Here is a 26,152-nt window from a genome sequence, read left to right on the forward strand (position 1 = left end):
GCCGATGGTGTACGGCAGGCTTCGCTCATGGTCCCTGGATTTCCCAGGAACCTCTGTTGTTGATGACGCACGACATTACATCAACGTCTCATCCGACTCAACAGTTTTCCCACATTCATCCGATTTAATAATATCTGCTTTGCTCATCCCGCAGGACAATAATTTCAGGTACAATCTACTTCATGTTAAAGTGATTGCAACGGCAGCCATTTGTAATAAATTTGGATTGATTGTTGTAGTACAACTTTCGAGTACCTACATTAAAATATACTTCCACTATTAGCCATAACTGCTATGATAAGTCTATTTATTTATATATTCAATTACTAACATTATCCTTACAGTTTCACCCAATTCAATAGAATAGTTAGTTAATTAAAATAAATAAATATATTAGGACAAATCACACAGATTGAGCTAGCCCCAAAGTAAGTTCGAGACTTGTGTTATGGGATACTAACTCAACGATACTATATTTTATAACAAATACATATATAGATAAACATCCAAGACCCGGGCCAATCAGAAAAGGATCATTTTCCATCATGACCCGACCGGGGATCGAACCCGGGACCTCTCGGTTCAGTGGCAAGAACTTTACCACTGCGCCACCGAGGTCGTCAAATTAAATTAAGTACTATAATTTATTTTAATTACTGTTTTTAAATAATTCATATATCATTACATGTCGCAATATTTTGGCCACATAAAAATAAACCTGACCCCACTGTTAGCTACAACGTACTCGAAAAGACGAAGATTAAAAAAAAACAGTTGTTTACGTTCATAGTTATCATCTTCGAGTCCTCTCAGTGTATCTATTTGGATAGCGCCGATTTCAACAGCACCTAACTATTATATATATTGGAGTTGGATTGGAGTTAAAAAGTTAAAGTATATATACGTATTTAAATTTTTGTATAAAAAATGCTTCTTAGTGGTATGTGTGCTACTATTGAGCAGAGCTATTTAAATCGGCGCGCTGAGAGGAACTACCTCGGAATTTCAAGAGGCATTAAAAATGACTCGCGCTTAACCATTTTTTTTTTCTTTTGTGCGTAGATGTATCAACATCAAGAACCTGTTCTCGAATATTATTAGCGTAAATAAAATATCGATATGTGAAAATCGATACCGAGTTGTTATTCGAAATATTACATTGGGCTTCGAGAATGATATTTTAATATCGTCAAATAATTGTGAATCTTTTTAAGTTAATATTTCTGTGTGGAGTCTAAAATGTATTTTTGTTTCCTTAATTTTTTGTACCTTTGTACACGACTTGTAACAAAACAGGTAGATATGAATTGACATCTAACAATTAATATACTACATTTATACTATTATTATAAAGAGGTAAGCGTTTGTGACTTTGTATGTTTGAGGCGGGTAATCTCCGAAACTATCGATTTCAAAAATTCTTTCACTATTAGAAAGGTACTATCTAAGATTGCTATAGGCTATATTTAATCTCAAAATTCCCACGGGAGCGAAGCCCCGGGCAACATCTAGTATTGTAGGAAATTTTAGTGTAATCCAACTCTATATTATACTTATACGTAAGGTAGAGTTGCCAATCGCCATAATCGCCATTCATATGAGACAAGAAATTTAATATTTTACAAGCTTTTATAATACTTGGTTCGTATGTAATAGTATGATCTATAAGACATGTGTAAAAAAATCGATTCAACAAAGCGATCTTTCCTGACTGCTGGTAGTTTTTAGACATTTATACTAATACATATTATGTGTGTGTTTGTTGTTATTTCACGTCAAAACGGATCATTGGTTTGGGGTAATTGATATGGAGAGGACATAGGTCATTCTGCCGCGAGCGGAGCCGTGGACTACAACTAATATTATATAATTTAAAAGTAGATAAAAAAAGTAGGTAGGTATTAAAAAAATTTGGAGGTCTAATTTCCGAACAAATTAATTTTGTCTTAACGCCTACCGTAAATCTATATAGTCTCGTAACAATATTTACAATTGTTCAAGCTACATTTATCTCAGGGAAACCAGTATTACTAGCAACTTATAAACAAAATGTATTCCACGTAAACAAAGTTGGGAGATCCCACGGTGGCTGTATGGACCGTTTTTAAAATAAAACGGAAGTTTTTCCCTTTGTAAGACCGGTCTAGTAGCGAAGCAGGTGTCGTGGTATGGACTTATGCGAGATAGACGCAAGACACAGGTTTCTCGTCCGCACGTGTTTTTACGCGAGGAACACGCGAGGATTGATTTCATTTTCAAGTGTGGCCATAGGCGGTCATTCCCAATATTTTCCCAGTTTCTAAAAAAAAGGATTTTAAAATAAAAAAAATGGATTTACGCTGCGTTATTTGAGAAGAAACTGGGAAAAATACTGCGCGTAATTACGGGGTAAAGGCCGGAGCATGCAAGAACCTAAAAAAATTTAAGATTCAGCTTTGACTTTAAGCCTGCCTGTGTTAACTTTGGGAACGCTGTGCCTATCTGGCTGTCAAGGCTCTTAAACCCTTAGTCGCCTCATATGGTGGGAGAATAAGGAGGAGAATAGGACCACTATTTTAGCGGGAACCACACGCCGCAAAATCATATGTGGTACTTACAAGTGGACCAAAAAAATGTTCAAAACAAGCATCTGTTTAGTTTTATTTATTAATGGATTACAAAATGTGATATAAATATATGGATATCTACTTTAAAATGCTGCTATTAGTTACATAAAGCCATCACATTCATAGCAGGTAGATCATTCACACGTATTTCTCTGAAACATTTATCCCTTCTCTCCGCAGATATATGTCTTAACAACATAGGTATATGGTCGATAATTGCTTAAATACTATAAGGGCCATAAAGGATATATAATTTAAAACATATCAAAGAGCTGTGATTGTCTGTCCTCCGCAAAAACTAATCGAATTAACAGATATCTTGGATTCCTAGGAATTATAAGAGAAAAAAATGTAGAGTGATGATTTAAAAACTCTCATGATAATAAAACTATCATATTATATAATACTAGTGTTGCCTGCAACTCCACCCGCGGCAAAATGTAGCCTATTCATTCTAACTATCTATCTTCGAAATCAAATTTTTGTATATAATTAAGTTTCTCCGAAACTGCTCTATTATTTTGTGTGTTTTTTAGCAGATGAGGTAATGAGAGTCATTTTGACGACCTCGGTGGCGCAGTGATATTTTCTGATTGGCTCGGCTCTTGGATGTTTGGATTATCCAATCCAACAAAATATAGTATCGTTGAGTTAGTATCCAATAACACAAGTCTCGAACTTACTTTGGGGCTAGTTCAATCTGTGTGATTCCTAATATATTTATTATTTATTTATTTCGGAGTCAAAGGTCCATATATTTTTAATTTAGTTTTTTTCTTTGTCACTACTAACCCATCGATCGCGCATAATCGAGACACAGTATGTAAACAAATAGCGTCTGCCCGCGGCGTCGCGTTTATTCGAGACAAACATAATTTTCAAACAAATTTTCACCCAATATTTGTGGGTTGATTTTTGAAAAAAGTAGCCTAAGCATACCGAATTTCATCAAAATCGGTTCTGCGGTTTAGCGGTGAAAGTGAACAGACAGACAGACTTTCGCATTTTTATAATATTATAATATGGATGGTTTGACCGGCGCCTTTGCACATTAAAATACATTAAAAGCACAACCATCTATTACGTAGTCAGTTAAAATTAAAACAGACGTACCATCATACATTCTGTAATGACCATATTCTGATGACGTTAATTTTGAACTAAAAAAGTTAACCCTTCTCATGGTGATCATATTAAACTATACTATAACCAATTTTGAAAGCAAAATAAATAGGTTATACCCTATTTTGGGGTTGAAAAAGATAAAAAAAAAAGTAAAAGATACCTGCACTTAAACCCAAAAGGAATGGTCTTGTCAGTCGAAACGAACATAAGGCTTCGATACACCGAGATCGGAAATCGAGTGTTGACGTAAAAACTGCAAATAGCATTTAGTGTATAACTATTTTTATGAGCTAAGTTTAATTTAGTATATTTTAAATTTAGTGTAGTCTTGCTATTTGCATTTTTTTTGAGCTACGATTTCTAACAGTTTATGTTTTAAATTAAACTTTATTCTTTTATTAAAATATTATTTTAATTATTCTGATTTGTTATAGAATATTCGAAAACTAGCGGCTCGTCACGGGTTCGTTCGGGTAAAACCATTATAAAACGTAGTCTACGTTATTCTTGAAGGTTTCGTTCGTTTGTCGCTATGCCAAAATCCCCCAAAACAGGTCCAGGAGTTTATTCATCACAAACCGAAAAAAAAAACAAAAATACAAAACTTATGTGTAGGTATAATATTATTCTCTTTAGTATGAAAGTATGGACAAATTCGTCATGTATGGCTCAGTGTGTCTCCAACCTCGGCACATCAGTATCCCAACGTTTTAAAGGATCGTATTATTTACATTTTTTCGGCTCAAAAAGTTGGGACAAAAAAGTAAAGGATAAATTTGGGTTCACCAAATGTTCCGAGTAGACAGGTTGGTGATTCTCTATTTTTTATGGTTACTCGATTTCTGTAACACATTCGAAGCGATTTTTATCGACCCAGTTTCGAATCCAGTTTTTTTTTTTCGTAATTTGGTAAACACGAATTGGTTGCTCAGAAATCTGAGTGAAAAGTGATATACTATAATATATAATACTTATATTTTATTGATAAATTTAAGGAAAAACATAATAACACCGGCTTAGACTTATGAAATTATAAAAAAGTCCTACCACGTTACTCACAAACCAAAATCTTAAAGTTTTTGAGAAACGTTTTCAAAATAAATGAAATAACATTAACTAATAACAATATTTTGAAAACAGGAAATCAAAATTAAACGTGTATACAAAAATCGTGTCATTGGCCTTACAGCAAACATGTCAGAATCGCAAAACACGTGGAAATCTGCATATTGTTTTAATTAATTATCAAAAATCCAAGTTACTATTTTGTACAGCTTAATATTTTGTATCACCGTTGCCGTTATAAGAACATATTTTTATAAAAATATTTTGAACATTAATTTGTAAACATACTTACACTGTAACCTAAATAATATACAGATATTCATATACATAATATATAGATTTATATATACAGGTATTCCATCGTTCTCTATTTAAATTAATATTTTAACTTTTTTTTCAGTTTAAGTGTTGCTTTTTTATTTTAATTTCTCAATGTGTTATTGATTTAAAATAAATTTGTTTTGAATTTACATTTGTATATACGATCTCTGCAATCCCTTGTTCATTATACAACACAATCAAAACTTTGTAATTGACAAAATAAAAAGAACCAGACAAACCTGATTTAGTGTCACATCACGTTCATTAGCAATAACAGTACACAAACCGGCCAAAATTTCTTATTTTGAAGAGCCTCTCACGTTATAACTGTGAGTCCATGTAATGCGATGTCTGGAGCGATATGGTCAGAGCTGCACGTAGCCCATTTGTATACCAGTTTATCGTGGCATATCGTGAAAAATAACCCCAAAAGGAAAGATCAAAAGGCCTCGGAAAGCCGACAGTTTGAAAGTTAATGATCTTGCAAGATCGAAATCTTGCGCTCGGCATTTCCTCCAGGCATGCAAGTATCAATGACACAGTGCATCGCCAGTCAAGCAATAAACAAGATATTCGAACGAACGTAATTAGTATTGGATAAATTGACATCGATATCCGAATGAAAAATGGAAATACCTGATACTGCTGAGATATCCGAAACGGTTCTGATAAAAATTCCAATTCTTATTTTGTCAACTAATTGGTTAGCAATGCACAATTTGTAATTAATATATGCATTGACAGCGAAACGTTTAAAGATACTGGCCAGGTTGCGTTTGCGCATCGACAAAAAAAAGAATTTAAAAAAAAGGAAATCCAATATGGCGTCGCATCTATCAGCGGGGGAGCGATTAGTAGGTATACGTCGTCGTCATTCGCCCGCTCGCCACGCCTGCGTCATGATTGATCGGGGGAGAGGGTTAGCGTGACTACTATTTTTATTAATTTTATTCAGTTTAATTCGCCAAACTTGACAGTGGACACCCGCATCGATGTTGGATCAGGCATGCAATTAAAATTGATTCAGGCACAATTGTATTTATGTGATTAATTGATTGTGATCCCGCATTACAATTAATAACCTACACGGGAAATTTAATTTCAAAATAAGGAGTAAATACGATACCGATAGCCAATTAAGATTGGGTTCATTATAACTTGAAATTATTGAAGCTACAATATGAATCGCAATATGTCGGATTAAATGTTATTTAGATAGTAGATAAATAACTAAACTAGATATTTCATAATATACATTTCATTTCAAACAAAAAAACAAATAATTGATCATTTAGTTTTTTTTTTTATATTTAATATTACAAAGCTTCATTAGCCCTTAGACAGTGCACAAAAAGAAATTTTGTAACAAGATAAAGTAACGAGACAAGACAGAGAGGGATGAGTTCGACGAAGTGAGACGAAGAATTTTAAATAAGGAGAAGTGTGCTCTTCCACTGACTTTAATTATAAACTATAAAAATTTATTGAGGAAGCAACAGAATTAAAGGACTGAGAAATTCTTGGAATTTGACGCGAGAACACATGTAATGCCGCCATGTCACTAATGAGACGCCATGTTTGTAAACCAACTGTCAGTCCAGTACGAATTGTTCGAAATTTAAAATTATGAACTTTCAAAAAATTTACCGCTTATCACTTTTTTAGCTGGATGCTGTAATATTTATAGCTGGCACTGATAGAATTTTCTTATTCTAAAACCAAACTCAAACTGTTACTTTCTTGTTTTTTTTTTTTAATAATGGGCATATACTTTGCTATATATATATATATATATAACTAATCAAAATAAAGTATACTTACCATGAAACATTCGTTTCTGATGAAGTCTGTTCCGCTGTGTAATCACTGTCGTAAACATTTTATGGGCGTGTAAAACCGCGGTCCACTGCAGTGTATGTTAGCACTATATTTCAAAGGGTTCTCACCTAATTCAGCTAATGTTAATCAACGCCAAAGTTTATGAGGATGTTTGGTACTTCGTCACATAAAACTTAATCGTTTTCGATTGAATCTAATAGGTATACAGCAGTAGTCTGTCGCGTATCGCGTAAATTGATAAATATGTTGTCAATAGAGACGAATTTACAATGAATTTGATAGGCATTGTATGTAAGATGTTATTATAATTATCACCTACTAATAATTTAAGAATGTATATTCTTCAACTGGTCAATGTTCAAATTTATTTCATATCCACATTATCACTTCGCTAACACTGAAACGGTAGCACTGTGGTCACTTCGACCGTGCTGACACGTAACTGACTTGTTGAAAAAAAAAAAACTTAACCCTGCTAATGCGATACCCGGTTATAACTATGCAAGGATAGTACAATGAAATAATTTGCATGAGAATAGTACGGAACAGCTGTGTGCGCCATGTGTCGTAAGTACATTCGACTTTAAAACTGGAAACTCAGGCGCAGAATAAGCAATAAGTATAATATTCGATAGCACAATATGTTTTTATATCGATACGTATTATAATTCCTTAAGTCAGTTGCCTTGGTCGACGTGAAACAAGACCTAATTACAAAACAAAATTCTGATTTGTAAGTCATATCTCCTAGGCTGCGCTGAACTGAACTGGAAAAGGTTGACCTTGGACGGACACGGCAGAAGGACATCATCATGTTCCACCCACAATAATCACATATTGCGGAGATAGAGTCCAAGCAGTGCAGGTCTGTTAGTTAACTTACATCGGTTGTTCTACCAAATTGTATTGATTGTTATTTATTTATTTAAACACGGCCTAAAGACTGCTTTTAAATTGTCCAATTTAATAAAAAAAAATGTGTTCAGTATTTTTACAAAATTACATTTCGTTTTTGTATTTATGTCATATATCTGCATACTATTAATGAAGAAACTTTTTTTTTCACCAAAATGATATCACAGTGACAATTTTTATACTTAATTTATTTACTTGCTTTATCTTGCTTTACTTGTCAGGTTGTTTATGATAAATAATATTCATGTTATATGATATTTGAAGTGATTGTGTTATTTACACAAACGGATACCTACCTTGATAAAGAACGAATAATTAGAAGTTTTGACTACATTTTATCATATTCGACATATTAGTGCTACAATAACTTGGTCAACACACTCGTGTTATTACTTAATTTATTAATATTTAATTTTATAGTCAATCTTAAACAGATTCTTCCAAGAAAATCCTCTACACAAAATGATCTAAGTAATTTACAGAATACAAGAAATATAATTAACATTCATGACGATTAAAAACCTCACAAAAATTCGACGCATGCATTATTTTATATCTCACTATGGACATTTTTATGAGTCGTCGAAAAGATACGAAAAAAATTGCACACATTTTTTCCATCGAGATGTTGGTTATAATTACATAATTTGATGTCGGGTTTTCGAGAATCTCAGCAAAGGAAGACACTGCAATTTTGTACATTACAATGCATGAGTAACACTCACACACCCACACACATACAAAAACAAACATTACATTTAACGAGTTCATTGCACCCATCTAAAAATGTGTTAATATTAAAATACATTAATTTAAATAAACATTTTAAATATAAACTATGTCATTCAACTGATGTAACGTTCAACTGAAAATATTTCCAACAGAATGCAGTTTATTACTATAATCCAAAAATTTACGACCAACGAACCGACTTCTCAAACGATTCGTATCCTTACAACCGTGAATGCATTAGAATATTAAAAATATATCATAGACATGCTTCTCACATAAATTACAATCCATGCATGCATGCGTGTATGGGAATAACCTAAACAATGGAGTAAATCTTAATAAATGATCACATACAAAGTAGGGTCACAAGACATTTGAATCTCAACCCTTTCATATCGACACCTGGTCGAGGATACCCGGAGTCAAAAATTTCTTTTATCGCATTAGCATAATATTTATAATATTTACAATGGGATGCTTTATTCAAAGCAGTATTTCGGTGTATTTGATGCACGGTAGCGCTTTGTTGCGGAGATAAGGGGCACAATAGTGCACTTTGTGGTGGTTTGTAAGACGTTCTGTGAAAGGGCAGCATTGGTTGCAACTAACGAGCCGAGTTGAGCAAGTCAATATCAATTTAATGTTTATTCCAACTCGGAATACCGATATTATCGTTTAATCGCAGCTTTATATCTAAGTAATCGATTACCGTAATTTTATCATTAATTTTATGCTTCCAGGATTTATATCCTGTCTTTTGGAATCGTGTAGATACATTCTATTTGATAAATTCATTAACCAGTTGGCTCTCAAAACTCATTGTTCGAAATATGGGTGAGTAGAACAAAAACGAAAGTAATTTATCTTGGAGCGCATAATACGACCCCAAGTTAGCCGTTGCATCTTCCGATCCACTTTCGAAGACTCCAAAAAAATCCTTTTAACCTCACAATAGATAAAGGTCTTTTGTCTAGAAACCGTCAAATGATACGCATTAGTTTTTTTTTGTCGTGTTATGAATACATTTAAAACAGGAAGGATGTGAAAGTCGCGGGGTATTAAAACGCCGTATGGCGGTGAAGGGTTAGTAAGGGTGTGTTTAGACCGGCTGTTTTGTATAGAAAGTTCTTTAATAGTAGAAATATTACTTTGAGACTATAAATTATTTCAGCTATTATATTATTGGCGTCTAATTTTTCAACTTTCTAAGTATAATGTTTTACAATTGAACTTCTACCCGTAATACGGCTAGAAGTTCAATTGTAAATCATTATACTTAATACGATCCAAATATAAAATACTTTTATTGATATTAATTTAATTTAATGTACTACTCGTTGCATTAAATTAATATTAATAAAAAGTAATACTTTAAATATTGCTTCAACTCAATCAATCAAATTGATAGCAACCAACTTTCTTGGCTTTACTGATATGATATCTGAGCTGATTATTTAAAGTTATACTGAAATGCTGCTGATATCATCAATGTGATATGATGGCACGATATCGTATCAGCACGTATCGTATCAGTGACGGTATGTTATTATAATGATATGAGGTGATTATAAAATTTAAACAAAGGATTTCAATAGTTTATAACTATTGAAATCCTTTGTTTAAATTTTTTTCATACAGTTTTTTTATTTAAATATTTTTTTTAAAGTATAGAAAATTTATAATAAAAAAAAAACGAAATAAATATTGTATCATACCAATAATTTAAAAAAAATACGAACTAGTATCCTACCTATAATACAAATAGATACATTGTTTGAAATGGTTTAGCAAAATTGTAGGTCCCCTTGGTAATACGTTAAAGACATAAAGAGTCTAAACCGCGACCGATAGGGGAATTTCCTTCTTATAGCCCTTGATTTGACTGACATATTTCACGAACGAAATATACAGCTTCGATAAAGGCCGGACTCTATTCGAACCTTGTACTTATTAGTACAAGTGTACTGAATCCGAGCGCGCTTAACCGCTGAGTCAAGTCAAGCTAACAAAAATTGACGAAATTAACGTTCTATTTTGGGATGTTTAATTTTTTTGATCTTATTGCATTACGTAATTTAAAAAAAAATGCAAGTAGTTCGCGGTAACATTGCCAGTAAGTATAATATAAATTATTTTTTTACTTTTAAAATATTGTTTAATGGATGATTTCATTAAATATTTTTTTATTTTGCAACGCCATGACGAAATGTAGGAATTTATTGCGCACAGAAGTGCCACATAAAAGAAAATACAATTGTTTTACTACAATAATAAAATAAAATATACCTTATTCGCAGATTTTACTCGTTCTTATTCTGAAACAATAAAACGGACAATTATTGCTTATTCATGAATAATAATTAATTTATTAATAGGAACATGTTACTTAATTAAGTCAAGTACTTAGTCATATACATGCATGCACCAATATAATAAGAGTTTAAAAATAACTTTATTATATATGGAAATCAGTCGATATTACATTATGGAAATTGTTAATTAATAACTTTAAATTATTATTTTTAGGAGGTTAAAACGCGGGTGAATTTGCCGCTAAAGGCGCTGGCGTTGCGAAGGGTTTGTTATCAAACAAATTTTGATGTTTGTTGTAAATTATTCTTGTTTGTTGCTTATTTTTCCAATCATATGTACCAAACATTTTACTGATCGAAATTCAAGCGATAAAAACATTCAACGAGTTCAAAATGACAGCTGTCAACATGACCAATAAAGATAATTTTAAAAGATCGAGAAGCAAAGGAATAAATAGTTTATTATTTTAAATATAATTGGCTATGATCATTTTTATGCTTTTCTTTGTAGTAACAATAAATTTGAAAATATTCAATTACCAAGTTGCTTGGTTTATAATTTCCCAAAAATTATAATCATTTATCTAATGAATATGACATATATAAACACATAGTTTAAAACAAAGTGGCTTCCCGCTGTCGGTCTCTATAAATGCTTAGTTCTGTAAAACTACGCAACGGATTTTGAAGCGAGTATTTTTAATAGATAGTTTGTTTCAAGACGGAAGGTTTATGTGTCTAATTTATTATGGTTTTACCCGAGTAAAACCGGGACAGGCGGCTAGTCTAACTGATAAAAAGTATACAAAAAAAATACACATCAACAACATCATCAGGTAAAAATATCAGATAAAAAAAATTCACAATTAAAAAAATGTTTACTTTGCCAATTACAGTACTGGTTTTGGAGCATTTTCACTGATAACGCTAACAGATATCGTGACTCGATCACTTTGCGACATTTAGCAGCCACCTGCCTCGGTTTTATGTAACTTGTTATTTTTTTAACCGTCCCAGTCTCAAACTTTATAAGATTTCGAAAGGATAACCATTTAAGGCGGTAAAAGTAATATTTTCAAGTCATCTTAAAATACAGTCGCGTAATCGATTTGGAACGTGAAATTTTTTCCTACCACACGTCATTCGAGTCACATACAGATAACATTTAATACATAATTTCTCAAATAAATGTTATATTAATCAATTTAGTCATAAAATTAATCAAACTTCGATGAAAATATGAGGTGCCATGCGATTTATTAAAAAATAAAAATTCCACATTTAAAAATCGAAATTCACGAATAAGCGTTGTAGTGTATACTAGTAAGTATGAGACGATGAGATGTAATTTATCAAGAAATTTATCACGACGAGGTGTCAACAAATCACATTCAACCATTTGTCTATGTCTAACTGGGCTTATCGTCTGCAAATATCTGTGTCGTTGAAGCCCATATATTATTTATTTATGCAAGAAATTTGCATCGACTTTTCAAGGGTTAAACGCGGTGAGTGGTGGCGTTGGAATCATTGCGCATGTGCTAATAATATTAGGGTATAGGTATTTTACTAGTGACTTCCTTCACTTTACTTGGTAGAAAATAGTTTAAAATTTGTTTTAATTTGATGTAGGTATAATTGTTTCTTTCGATCGAAAATGTATATTTTTCTATTTAAATATTTATAATGTTACTTGCAGCTGTTTTTGAATACAAGCCCAAAAATGTATGGAGTAAGGAGCCAATATTGACACAGTTTTTATGAGATATCTATTTTACAAAATCTGTAACTTGATGCTTGTTAGCAAAGTTTTGATTCCCTTAATTTGATGTTTAACATAATGAACGAACGAAGCAACACTGTAGCGGCTAAAATATCGGGTTTCTATGCTTCTTAGAACGGAACGTAAGAAGGGCTTTAAATATAGTTGTTGGTAAGTTGATATTATTTCAAACAACTAGGTACATGTTATTTTTAGAACAACATTATCCTTTTTAAATAAAAAAAAATAATCGATCTAATTTTAAAAATATGTTCTGGCCATCAACAATTTAGGACGTAATCATGTTTAAATTTAATTTAAAAATCATATTCTATACACTGGCAGCCAATAATAAAAAGAAATATAACAGAGTAATAAATAAACAATAGACCAGTACAAAGCTACTTGTGCTAACAAAGTAATGTCATCTTTTGTTGGTATGCTCTATGAATTTTTATTCAAAGTATTGTGTACGGGATTGTAATAAATTACGTAGTTACTTGTAGCGATATGTTTTGACAGCTGTAAATGATGTGTATGAAAAACACAAATACTAATAATAATACGAAAAATGTTTTAGGTAGGTAACTCTAATGTGTCAATTATGAAATTGTAATATGAATGACTTCAGACGATCGTATCACGCGATGGTGGAAAAAACAAGTTTATAGATTTTTTTTTAAATAATGTATTATGCACATTATTATAATTTCAAATTATTAATTTACACGCATTATTGCACATGTTGATGATACGACACAACTGACAGACACAGATACAAGTAAAGATACTCTATAGCATATGAAATTATTCACCATGGACTGCACAAAGTCTAAAAGTGAAACAAGATTTTTTTTATGAAATATTTATCATATTTCTCTTTGCGTAACCCGACAGATATATAGATAGTATAATTGCATATATATAGTAATACTCATAAAATAGAACATAGTACTTAATCTCAGTGGTAATCATAAAACTTAATCGAACTTAAAACCATTTGAGCCCAAGAAGATGATTATATCTGTAATGAGTATATTTTTACTATTATTATGATTGAACGGCTCATAAAGTACATAACAATTATTTCGTGACTCCTTCAAGGTATTCACGTGGCATGATGCAAACAGACCCTCTGATAAAAAAACAAGTATGTTGCAAGTTGCAATCAATAAAGGTCAAAAAATCATCAAATATCATTTGTAATTGTCATATTACGCCCTTGGGATAAAATTGAGGACAATTCGTAAGGCAATAAATATTAAATAACAATGTCAGACATTGTTATTATGAAGGTATGTCTTTGTTTAATTACCTGTCAAAATGTGTGATGTAACCTTTGAATAGAAACAATTAAAAATAAGAAAAATAATGTTATACAACCTATAACTTTTTTTAGTAAGAGCACTTGTTCTATTTTTTAAATTATACCCCCGACATTATGAATTTAACTTTTTTTTTTCTAAAAAAAAATAATAAAGCAATGTAATGTTGTTTTTTTCGAGACATTTTTTATAAACAGAATAACGAGTTTGAATTTGAGATAAGAACGACGACTCAAGGGGAAAAACAAAGGAAATCATATCGTTTAAAAATCTATGATATTGTGATGAAACAAAGAAAGAACATGATTTATAAAAATATTTCACATATAGACAATAGTTATCTATAACGTCTATGAGTGAAATATTTTTAAAAATTTCATCGTTAGAATTCGAAATTCGATTGTCACTGACGGATTAAAAAAAAATTTTGCTCTCCCCTAGTACTAAGATTCTATTCCATGTTGATAGCCTAGTACTTGAGTTTGTGTCTTCGTGTCATTTATTCTATTCTTAGCTGTGACAAAGTGACTCACGCCGACATATTTTGCTACGAGTGTGTTTATTGGTCAAACGGGAATTAAGGCATATGGTTATCTTTGGTCTCGACTGTATGACTTGTGGCTATTTGTGTTAATACAATAAATTAGGGCAAGTTAAACTAAGGTTTGGATTACTATACGCAGCGATGAAAATTATTATGAGTGTATTTTGAACCTCGCATAATAGCGTAAAGTATAGGATGAGAGTCCATTATATTCTGTTACTTGTCATTTCACTCGGTTTAGTGAAATGACAAGTGTCATTTCACTCTGTTGAGTGAAATAACAAGTGACAGAATTAAATGGAAGAAGTTGACATAAGTAATATGCCGACCCTACGTGAGTGGGAAAAAGGTTACGGAGAGGAGAAGAGGAACGGTTCTGAGCTGTCTAATTATGTCTGTCTTTTGTATTGCAAAAGCCAAACGGTTTTTTTTTACATAGATATTTGAATTGTCAATGTGGTGAGGTTATAAAATAATCTAAATATTTATTAAAGTTTGTTTTTAAATTTTGATTAATTTGTAATATGTATATACCTACTTGGTGAGAGTTTATTAATAATTAATATTCGCTCTAAGAACAGGTCTGGTTTGAAACAAGTTTCCTGCTACGCATTAGAACATATTAATTTTCCCAAAAGATTGCTCTCCCAGTCGTTCATATAATTACATAATCACTAAATTACATAATAGGTGTCTATTTATGTCTGCTAAGGTACAGGCGAGACGAAACTTTCTTCAAATTGTAAAAAATGTCAATTAATATTTTCCAATATAAAGCAAATTTATTTACAAGGAATGAAGGTGAATTACTTTTTTGATTATTATATAGGTGATTTATTTAAAGAAATCATAAAATAAATCAAAAAATTGAATCGTTTATTTCTTTCCAAAAATATAGGCTAACTTTATTTGAATGAATAAAGAATATATTTTTTAGAAAATGTTGTTTGTATAAGTAGTTTATCTATTTGGAGGGTGTAATTTTGTCCTATCTATGATAGAAATAAAACAATGCATACATATTCTTCATATAGGTACATAACGTCTTTACTCCTGAAAGCGAATTATATTTCACTATCCCATTGCACCTAGGTCTGGCCGCAGATACATGTGATACACGTAGGTGTTATTATAATGATGATGAAATTTAATGGTTTAGCCATTATAATTTCATCACCATCACCTAGATCTAACCAATCACATACAAGCTACACCAACAAACCAACCAACAAAGACTGGCTGCACCACAGTCTAGCCAGCTAAACCAAGGTCGCCGCACTTCGGGGCTCTTCGGTTAAATTATATACAACTGTCTTTTGCCCGTGGCTTACATACAAACTTTCAACCCCCATTAGATTTATTTGGGAATTGATTCTTGAAAGTTTTTATCAAAATCGGTTTAGCGATTTAGCTGTGAAAGCGGAACAGACAGACAGATTTATAATCGCATTTATAATATAAGTATAGTATGGACAAGAAAATAAATTTTGAAAATTAACACATTTTTGTAATCGACTGTACCAAACTAGATGTTGATAGGGGTAAATAGCATGTCATCATTCCTGACTCCGACACCTTATTAAATAGAGCAAGTATCTTGTTTCTAGGCATAATTTGTGCTATTAAGCCCCACTCACATGGAGCAAGTTCACTAACAAGTCAAGTAATAAATATACTTTGAAATACGATGAGTTTTACATTTTGGCTACGTCAGCACATTATTTTGTTCCAAATTTAATTTTCATTCAAAACATCTTTTCTTTATTGACATCTGCTATATGATACCTATTCAGACTTAACATAAACTGAACAATAAGTTATAATATTTAATATAAGTTACAAATATGGTTAATATTTAGACAAGTGTTAGTTGTCCTAGTAGTGGGGAGAGGCTGATGTTCTGAGATACAGGCTCTGCTTAGTTCAGATACCAGTCTCTCACAATCTTATCTTGTATTCATGATGATAATTGTATTAATTTTATTCAGGAACACTGGTAATTAATTTAATTGTTGTTGTTGTTGTATTAATTTTATTCAGGAACAGAAAGAGTGTGGGGATAAATAAAGATTTTTTGAAATTTTGAAAAAATTAAAGATTTTTGGAAATTTTGAAAAAAATTGAGTATAGTATAATGATGTCAAAGTCATTGAATGAAGGTAGTTATTAAACAGAATCTGTTTTAATTGCGCCATTAGACGGCTGAAGCTACAATTTTATGCGCATTTAGTTATCGAAATAACATAAAGATTTACTGCATTTAGATTAGTATTTACAAGGCTCGGTTAAAGTTATACCTGAGTTAATACAGCGTCTATAGTATTTTGACAATAACTCATTTGTATTTCTTGTAAAGCTTGATTTATTTCTTGATAACTAATGTCACCAACCACGTTGGGTCTCCGCTAATTTTGAAATTACATGAAACCTGACTAGGTAATGTTTAATTTGACTTGTGTAGTGTAGCGTTTATGAAAATCCGTTATGTAGATTTTATGTTATTACGTACAATCATACTCTTATACACATCGTCGTTAAGCTATTAAGGATGTTTATCTATATATGTATATGTTGTAGAATATAGCATCGTTGAGTTAGTATCCCATAACACAAGTCTCGAACTTACTTTGGGGCTAGCTCAATCTGTGTAATTTGTCCTAATATATTTATTAAGACGAATGTGTACAGTCAACAGCACATCAAGCTACCTTATTTCATTGCAAACTCGCCACTATTGCAGCGCCTTAGAGGTTCATGTGAGGACAATGGGGCTTAATATAACTAAGGCAATTTTAGGGCCAGACGACGTTTGTGGTACTTGTTGAATCAATAATAAATATATAGGGACAAATCACAGCGCCAAAGTACGCTTAAGACTTGTGTTATGGAACTCTAACGATATTATATTCTATAAGATATACATTTATATAGGTAGACATCTAGGATCCGAACCCGGGACCTTCAATTTATCATGAAATCAACGTTTATTTTGTTTGTGTGCATTATAACTGTATTATTCAAAACTAGACGTTGCCCGGGGCTTCGCTCCCGGAATTTCGAGATAAAATGTAGCCTGTATGTATAGCAATCTTGGATAATGTACCTTTCTAATGGTGAAATAATTTTTGAAATCGGTTCATTAGTTTCGGAGATCCTCAAACATATAAACTCACAAACGCTTACCTCTTTTTAATAATAGTGTAGATTAAAGACTCGAGTGGGTATTGAATCAACATTGCCATTGTAGAGAGAGTGGGTTCTACCCCCAATGTATGCTGAACCTTATTCTTTTTTGTTTCGTAGTTATTTATGTCCCACTGCTGGGCACACGCCTCCCCTAATTTCTTCCACGCCTTTGGTCTTTTCTCTCATTAAATTACATAACATATTTTGTTGACATATCGTAAACATCATACTATACATATAACGTTGATATTTGCAACAAAAACCAAGCTGTGTTACTTTCTAACAAATGCGAATAAACAATTCGAAAATAGTCCACGCGTGAAATATCAACACAGCACATCCAACCTACACAAGTTCCATGCAAATACGCCCTTATCACCGCGACATAGGGGTGAATTCAGGATATGATTTGAAGTCGACTGTACAGCATTATCTTGGCACGATTTGGCGTCAGTGCACTGACGATAATTAACAAGAAATAGTGACAACTGATTTAATGCTTTTAACTGTATAGAATACCTATCCCTCTCGTGTGAGAGTGATGTCCGTTCCATTCAAGGTTGTGACACCCCGAAGCCCTGGGACCACTTAAATATAATATAGAACTAATATATATAATATATATAACCTTAGGTTGGATGTGCTGAGTTGATATTTCACGCGTGGACTATTTTCAAATTGTTTATGCAAATGTTAAAAATAATTTTTAAAAATTTTTGTGCCGCTTGCTTGATACTTATTTACTTATTTGCATACTAGGAAATAGGTATGCTAACTAATATTATAAACGCGAAAGTGTGTGTGTTTGTTAGCTCTTCAAGATTTATCTACTCAATCAAACATCTTGGGCTTTTACATACGTGTTTAGTTTGAATTGCGGTGAAGGACATAGGGTACATTCTCATTCCGGCAAAATAATTACTATTGTGGGAAATTCAGACGGGTGGAGCCGCGGGCAGAAGCTAGTTTTTAAATAAAACAATGCTCAAAGATAAACAAATTAAACAGATGTCAAGGCTGACATACTTTGAAGACAAAAACAGTGATGTGAATACATAGTTTAAAACGAATCTTATCGTCCTGTAATGAATATTTCAACCATGAATAGCGAACGTCGCGTGAGAGAAGCAAGCGTAAACATATGCATATAAATTGCTTTTTAAAATTGTGGTCTAGATGTTAAATAATACGATAGGCACAAGTGTGTAACATTAAAATTTTATTTACAACTAGCGTTTTAGCTTTTGCCCGCGGCTTCGCCCGCGTGAATTTCATAACAAAATCTCAGCAATTTTTTCGCGTACTCTGTAAGACTGGTAAACATATATGATTCGAATTAGCATTTTTCTCATCTTAAGTTCAATTTTCTGTTTCTTGCTGCGTGTCTCGTGCCGCAAACTTGTCCAATCCCGCTTCTTGTTAAAGTAGATATCCCGTACCGTTTCCTACATATTATTCCATCATGTTTTTCGCAATGTGTCCCGTTCCGTTTCCCACAAAAAAAAATTAAAGTCAATTTTAATTTTCCCACAGGACCCTCCTTATTTTCCGGGATGAAATGTCTATAAGATGTTAACCCGGGATTCCGAGGAAATTTTGATTCATAATTAGTTTTTCAATTATCCTACGGGAACCTGACCATTTACCGAGATGAAATGTATCTAAGATGTTAACCCGATATATAAGGTACCTATATACCAAATGTCAAGCAAATCGGTCCAGTAGATTTCGAGTGATGCGCGTTCAGACAGACAGGCAGACAGACAAAAATTTCCAAAACTATATCTTCGTCATCTATATCAGTAACTAAGTATATACTCCATGAAGAATTAAAAAAATATATCCAACGTACAAATTTGGTCATTCTTCAATTTTATTATATTGTATTGATGATTTAAAAATGTAACTCGACCTGTGGTATGGTTTATGCCCAGTGGTCGGATTTTTCCCAAACTTTTTGGCAAAAACCCATCACTTTCGACTAGGATTCGTCGTGCCACATGCAATTGTATACCAATTTGACTCATGCACTACTTGCTTCCGGTAAAGGAAAACATAAGGAAACCTGCACACTGGTTGATTATTAACTTGTGTGTTAAACGGAGAAGGTAATGGCAAACCACTCCGTAAATAGTGCCAAGAAAGTTGTTGTATGTGTGTTTTATACCATATTTAAATAAACTAAAAAATTTAATCATTAATATTTCTGGCTTATGACGAAATAATAATTTTATTTACGCATGACAAATAATTACCTATAAATACAAAACGGGTATTATTTTCCATATAACTTAAAATTACGATTTTCCTTTATTTTCTTTTGTCACTTTACATACACTCATCAAAACTGGCAAGTTGTAAACGGACATGTCAGTTCAGTAAAATCGTAACATCAAAAGTATTAAAACGTAATTTGTTTACAACAAATCAAAAATTAAACGCTGTTAGAAGTAATTAATTTTTAGGGTTCGGTACCCTAAGGGTAAAACGGGATAAGACTAAAACTAAATTGTCACCAGGTATCTCATGTACCGTATTAGTCAGACTGTTGAAAGTTTCACTGATGATGTCGCTATAACATTATAGCAACAAAGACTAAAAAAAAACAGAATAAAATAAACATTTAAGTGGCATCACAGACAACGTCATTTATTGTCATTTTTATAGTTAACGGTACGGAACATTTTATCGCGAGTCCGACTCGCACTTGGCCGGTTTTTTATGAATCAACCAATTACTAAGGTAACGAAGCGGCGCAGACGCCGATATTTTGTAATACTTCCTATTGCCATAGGCTAAAGATAAGAGATGGCTATAAATAATAATTACCCCGGAATCGAATCAGGCGCACGTGGAGACTAACGACTGACCTGTCGCCCAAAGCGGGTGGGAATTAATAACGCGAACAACTCTGATTTATATCTTCACTAGCGGCCCGTTCCTGCTTCGCTCGGGTAATAACTTAATAAATTATACACCTAAACCTTCCTCAGGAATCACACTATTTATTTAAAAAACTCGCATCAAAATCCGTTCTGTAGTTTCAAAGATCTATGCATACATAGGGACAGACAGCGGAAAGCGACTTTGTTTTATACTATGTAGTGATAGTAATGGTCAAAAAAGACAAAAAGAGACAGAAAGAAAGAGTGAGAAATTTTTATAAATTTCTATTTCGAATCTTGAGACAATAGTTATTGTTGTCTTCGTATATAATAAAATATCACATAAGCAATAAACACGATTATCATATGTCACTCAAATTTATTTATTTATGTTATACAACATAACAGTGTAAATATAAAACTTACAAATAGGAAACTAAGTACAAAGGTACTATTTATTTCTATAGAAATTTCTTCCAGTAGACCCGCGAAAGAAGAATGGGAAAAAGAGGCATTGGCGTGCACAAAAAGGAAAATTACAATAAACTTATTATATATAATTAAACTTAAATAATTTATAGTATTATTTTGTTCTCATTAAACGCATTTTTTATACAGTGATTCGATTTTTAAAATGAATTGACGGAAAATCGTTAAAGCAATATGTTATAGATGAATAATTTTTGATATTTCGTGACAAGATCAAATTTTATGATAAAAATTGAGCTGAAAAATTGAAAGTGCTGTATTGTTGCATCAGAATTGATGATTAAGGATACTAACTACTAATTACGTTTTTGCATAGTTTTAATATGAATGGGATGTGTAAAAAACTTTGAATACATTTTTCCATTCATTATTGTAGAGTCCGGGGCTGATAAACCTGATCCTTCCGGTGTTATGAGTTAGTTAGGTGGAAGATTAGGTTTATCTATGCCCACTGTACATGATATGTGTCACTTATTTACAAACAATCGTAATATGAAAAAAAACAAAGAATTTATAAAAAGCTAATTGGGCCTAATGACATTCATCAATTTTCAATATTAATAAATAAATAACAATTTTAATACTCTACCAAGAAAGACAACTAAAAGTAACTAAAGTTCATGTTTTTATTTTATGTTACAATCAAAATTATTATTAATATTATTTTAAATATTTCTAATAAATTTTTTTGTCGCAGTACATTAGTATAAATTGAAATTTCTATAGAAAAACAATTGCCTCCAGCCAAGATATGGTCCAATATAAAAGTCACGACAAGCCTATAGTATGAAGAGTTATAAAAGGTAGCCCAGGGCCAAATCAAATTAATTCCACGTTTACAGACATGAAATAGCTGCTATTTTTCGTGTACACCCAAATTATTACATGATAAAAACTTATTACCACGTGTGGGCGTCTCATTGCATACTCAGAGTTGCTGGCCTTTATTACAAAATTACTTCACTAAAAAAGTAATAAGACGCATTCAAATTTCGAACGTACTCGATTTAAAGCAGATGTTTATTACGTCCCTGTCATTATCCAGTTATGGCGCGTGAAAGTGTCGATTCCGTTAGCTGTTTAAACTAATAAATAACGATTTCTAATAACAATGTTTGGCTCTTGTTTTTTGGTGTTATAACGGGAGATTAATTTACGTGACATTAGCGTGTTCTCGTTTTTGAATAACTTATAAATAGCAATTATCTATCGTGGCACGTATTATAGTATTGTTGATGACTGTTAAACACAGGTTTGCCCGAGCACTTCAAGTTATTGCTACTGACGACATTTTCCTTCATACTTGTGGCTGCAATAATAAATTCAAATAACTAGTTATATGGTCGCCATTACAACAGCCGGTATTTTATGTTGTTCGTTATTAAATTAATTTGTATCAATATGAAATGCCTGATTTTATGCGACTAATGTAGAGAATATATCATTTCTGCCTACGTACAAAAATTTTACATCAATAAATACTTAGTAAACACATGTGGCATAGCAACTGAGATAAGGCACAATAGCATCACACACATATAATAACAAAACTCAACTTGTTTTGTCTGATAAAATTAGCGTTTATTATCTACCACATAAAGAACACTGACAAAAAAAAAACTACCTCCGACAAAAACAACTCGGTAAGTTAAAGTTGAACATGATAATAGGTTCAAGATTACGTAATAAAGGTCACATACCTATTTTAAATGAAGAATAACATAATGATATTTTTAATATTTTTTGACCTTAACTATGTAGGCACAACACTATACGACACGCACACAACCGAAACTAAAAATCGATGTTACGTTTGACCTGTGTTGCTAGATTCTTGTTTTTATTTTAATACTAAATTTTGTGCATACTTCAATTTTTTTTTATTATTTTGTGTTAAAAATCTGAATAGAGAATTGAATGTTTCACTAGCTAGACGTTTCATTGTAGATTTTTTTTTTACATATTTGTACGTTTAGATAAGAAGTAGCATATTACATTCTAACAACATGATAAAACTCATGACTTATGATACCAGTGGTGTATCACTAACGCCAAGATCGACGTGTTGCTAAGTGATTTTTTTTTATTATATCATTTTAATATTTTGACAGTTCAAATAGCAAATTAACTGTAAAATATATTCTTTTAAGACACTTCCCTGCGCAATTTATATTAAAAGTGTTTTATACATATTTTTCCCGTTATAGAAAAAATGGGTCGAAGCAAAAAGTGGTCTTTTTTATTCACGTCTGTAAAAAGTTTATTCACAAAAAACCCCAACCTGCCATTCGGCACCGATTAAAGTGATCCTTTTTTTATTGATTTTTTAAAGACATTGTGAATTAGTGATGTGACTTTTGAATGAATTCCACCACCAATTTTTTTTGCCAAATAATTAATAGTTTAGACACATAACATGAAGTGTACCTTTTAATTTTAAAAAATGATAAAAACTTACCAGTTTATTTAATGTCATTTGTGGTGTGTTGATATTTTTGTTTTAAATTTTCGTTTAATTTCATTTAATTTTTCCCATATTTCATAATCACTGTAATTTGCGCTCTGTTTCGCTCCAATTTTCTGTCACTTGTCAAATATCACTATAATCTTCACAAAAATTTCACATTTTTATTTTATAAGTAGTTATCAGATTTTAATTATTTAAATTTGGATTTATATAAATCCAAAATTAATTCTTGAGAATAATTTTGATGATAGAGTTGGTAAATATGTCATCAGAGCATATTCGGAATGATCACTTTTCCAGGTGCACTATCATCTTGCGAAAAAAAAATAGTTGATGGTACAGTATGTTCCAAAAATTCTTATAAGAATTCCCAAAACGTCGAGAGCGCGCTGTAGTCGCAAGAGTATCGAAAAAAAAAAACAGTCGACGAAACGTGTACGCGCGCTGATCGTCGTCGCGAGAAGGGCGAAGCGCAACGCGCATCGTCGGTGCTCCGAACCAACGGATTGTGTAAACGCGAGCCACTCGCTTGGTTGGCGTCGGCGAGCGGGGGCGGCGCGGGGGAGGGTCGCTGGCTCTCTCGCACGCACACATCCACCCCACCGTACACAGCTCCCATCCATTACTAACGTTCCTATTTTGAATACACGACGCGCCAATCTAGCTCCTATGCGCTAGGTATACGACCTCGAGGGATGTGACGAGTGGAGCGCGACCGACATCAGATCGTGCGTGTAGAGCGAGAGGACCGAACATGCGCACGGGGGAGACAAGGACAGAACATTATCGGTAGTTTAGCCGCGTAACGCATGTGTGTCCTCTTCAAGTGTTCGCCGATGCAATAGTACCGTAGTGTCAGACTTTGTAAGAAGCAGATGAGTGCTTCGTCTTAAATTTTAATGAAAGGGATTCTGTTTGGCACTCTTTTCTCGCAGACTAATGGGATACTTTACAGCAACATATGGTATACAGTTGAGGCTCTCTTGTGTTCGAAATTGTTAATTGGTACACACGTAGTAAATGAGTCATTGAACGCCTCTGAAATTGTTTACTAATAGCGATGAATCACGATCTAAACTACACCAACCGAACGCCAATTTTGAATAAAATAAAGGAAAATATGGAAATGTTAGTGGTTTTTAAAAAGACTCTATCGAACTAGAAAGTAATCTAACGTAAGGCATGATTTGTATTGAAAAAGCAAACACGATGACAAAACTATATAATAATAGCTCTCTCAACGCAGCACTTAGTGACAGCACACACTTGGACCGACATTAGAAACGCATGTTTATCTACTAAAATGCAAAATATACACGTTATGTACATCTACGCTAAAATACACAATGATTCAATACAAATATAGGTATTTGACCAAAATCTTTGCTAGTGATAGCGTTTGCACTAAATTTGAGCTACTCATTAAGAAACGTGATAAAGCAGTGTATTTGACGTACGTAAGTACCAAAGCAAGCCAATGTGGTATCAGATGACTTGGGAATGGGCGCAACGAGCACTTCCAAAGAGTTTAAACACCTTTTTCGTGTAAACTATGCTTTGGTATTACGACCGTGGACAATGAGCTGGAGTGAAAACCGTTTACACAGTTGGTAATTGACGAACACGAACCTACGCTCTCACAAGCTGAGCCCACATTCGAAATTCGAAATTTGTTCGACAGAGGTTAATCAACCATTCGATTTAAACCAAGTTTGTGCGACTGGTCTTTATGTTCCAACGTTAAATGTCACATATCATGTAATTATGGTCGGTATTCAGAATTTATTTACGTCTGTTAAGTCGGACACAGGTGTTGTCGTCGACTAATTTGCCTCCTCTGGCCAGTTACTCATTGATTTATTCGTTTGGGACGAGCCTACAGTTGTTAAAGCTTAATTAACAGAGTATGCTGGAATTTCTCGAAAGTATACACCATAAAACTTTATATGTGACTTAACACAACCTGTGTTTTAATGCAAATCTAATCTAAAGTTTGATTTATTTGTTAAGACTTAACTTTTTAAATTTTAAATAAGAATGATTTCATAAGAAAGACATTTTAATTTTATAAAGACAGACACTTATATTATTATTATTATATGTTCTAAAATCATAGCAATCACTTTATTATGTACAACGTACAAACATACATAGGTACATTGCGCATTATTATTATGGTAAATTCTAATGAGACTATTCTTATTAGAATAAATGTTTATCACATCTAAATGTTTAAATTCCGTTTCTATAGAAAAAATATATTACACAACTCTTTTTTTTATAAGTTTCATTGAATCAATTGTCAGAGATCGGTAATAAAGCGAGTTAACTCCAATAAAATTAACGTATTTGCTAAGCAAAGTTATTCGTCCAATATTTTACAATGGTTATAAACTTTATATCGAAATTAAGATTAATTTTGCCTAAATATAATAATATTGATTGTATTCAATGTGTGAATAATTTATAGAACGGAGAAAAGTTCTTCATTTACAATTCTATTCATACTGATTTCTAAGTTATTAATTTCAAATACGGACAAGAAAATTCAATTCTTGAGGGTGACGCGTCAACTACCC

At 32.4% G+C, this 26,152-nt stretch overlaps 1 long non-coding RNA gene and 1 other non-coding gene across 2 annotated transcripts in view; both read right to left on the bottom strand.

Moving 5' to 3' along the window:
* The window catches only part of LOC128672947 (uncharacterized), a 30,608-nt gene extending 6,360 nt beyond the window's left edge, over positions 1-24,248 (bottom strand). Inside the window, exons 1-2 of the long non-coding RNA XR_008405015.2 lie at positions 23,565-24,248; positions 10,890-10,918 (exon numbers count right to left, since the gene is read on the bottom strand). This is a non-coding gene — a long non-coding RNA (uncharacterized LOC128672947). The remainder of the gene's footprint in view (positions 1-10,889; positions 10,919-23,564) is intronic.
* On the bottom strand, positions 10,395-10,531 carry LOC128673329 (small nucleolar RNA SNORA16B/SNORA16A family). Its single transcript, XR_008405067.1, has one exon. It is a non-coding gene; the product is annotated as a small nucleolar RNA SNORA16B/SNORA16A family (small nucleolar RNA).
* Positions 24,249-26,152: the final 1,904 nt, after the last annotated feature.

The sequence above is a fragment of the Plodia interpunctella genome, chromosome 10 (assembly GCF_027563975.2).
Source record: "Plodia interpunctella isolate USDA-ARS_2022_Savannah chromosome 10, ilPloInte3.2, whole genome shotgun sequence".
Taxonomy (NCBI): domain Eukaryota; kingdom Metazoa; phylum Arthropoda; class Insecta; order Lepidoptera; family Pyralidae; genus Plodia; species Plodia interpunctella.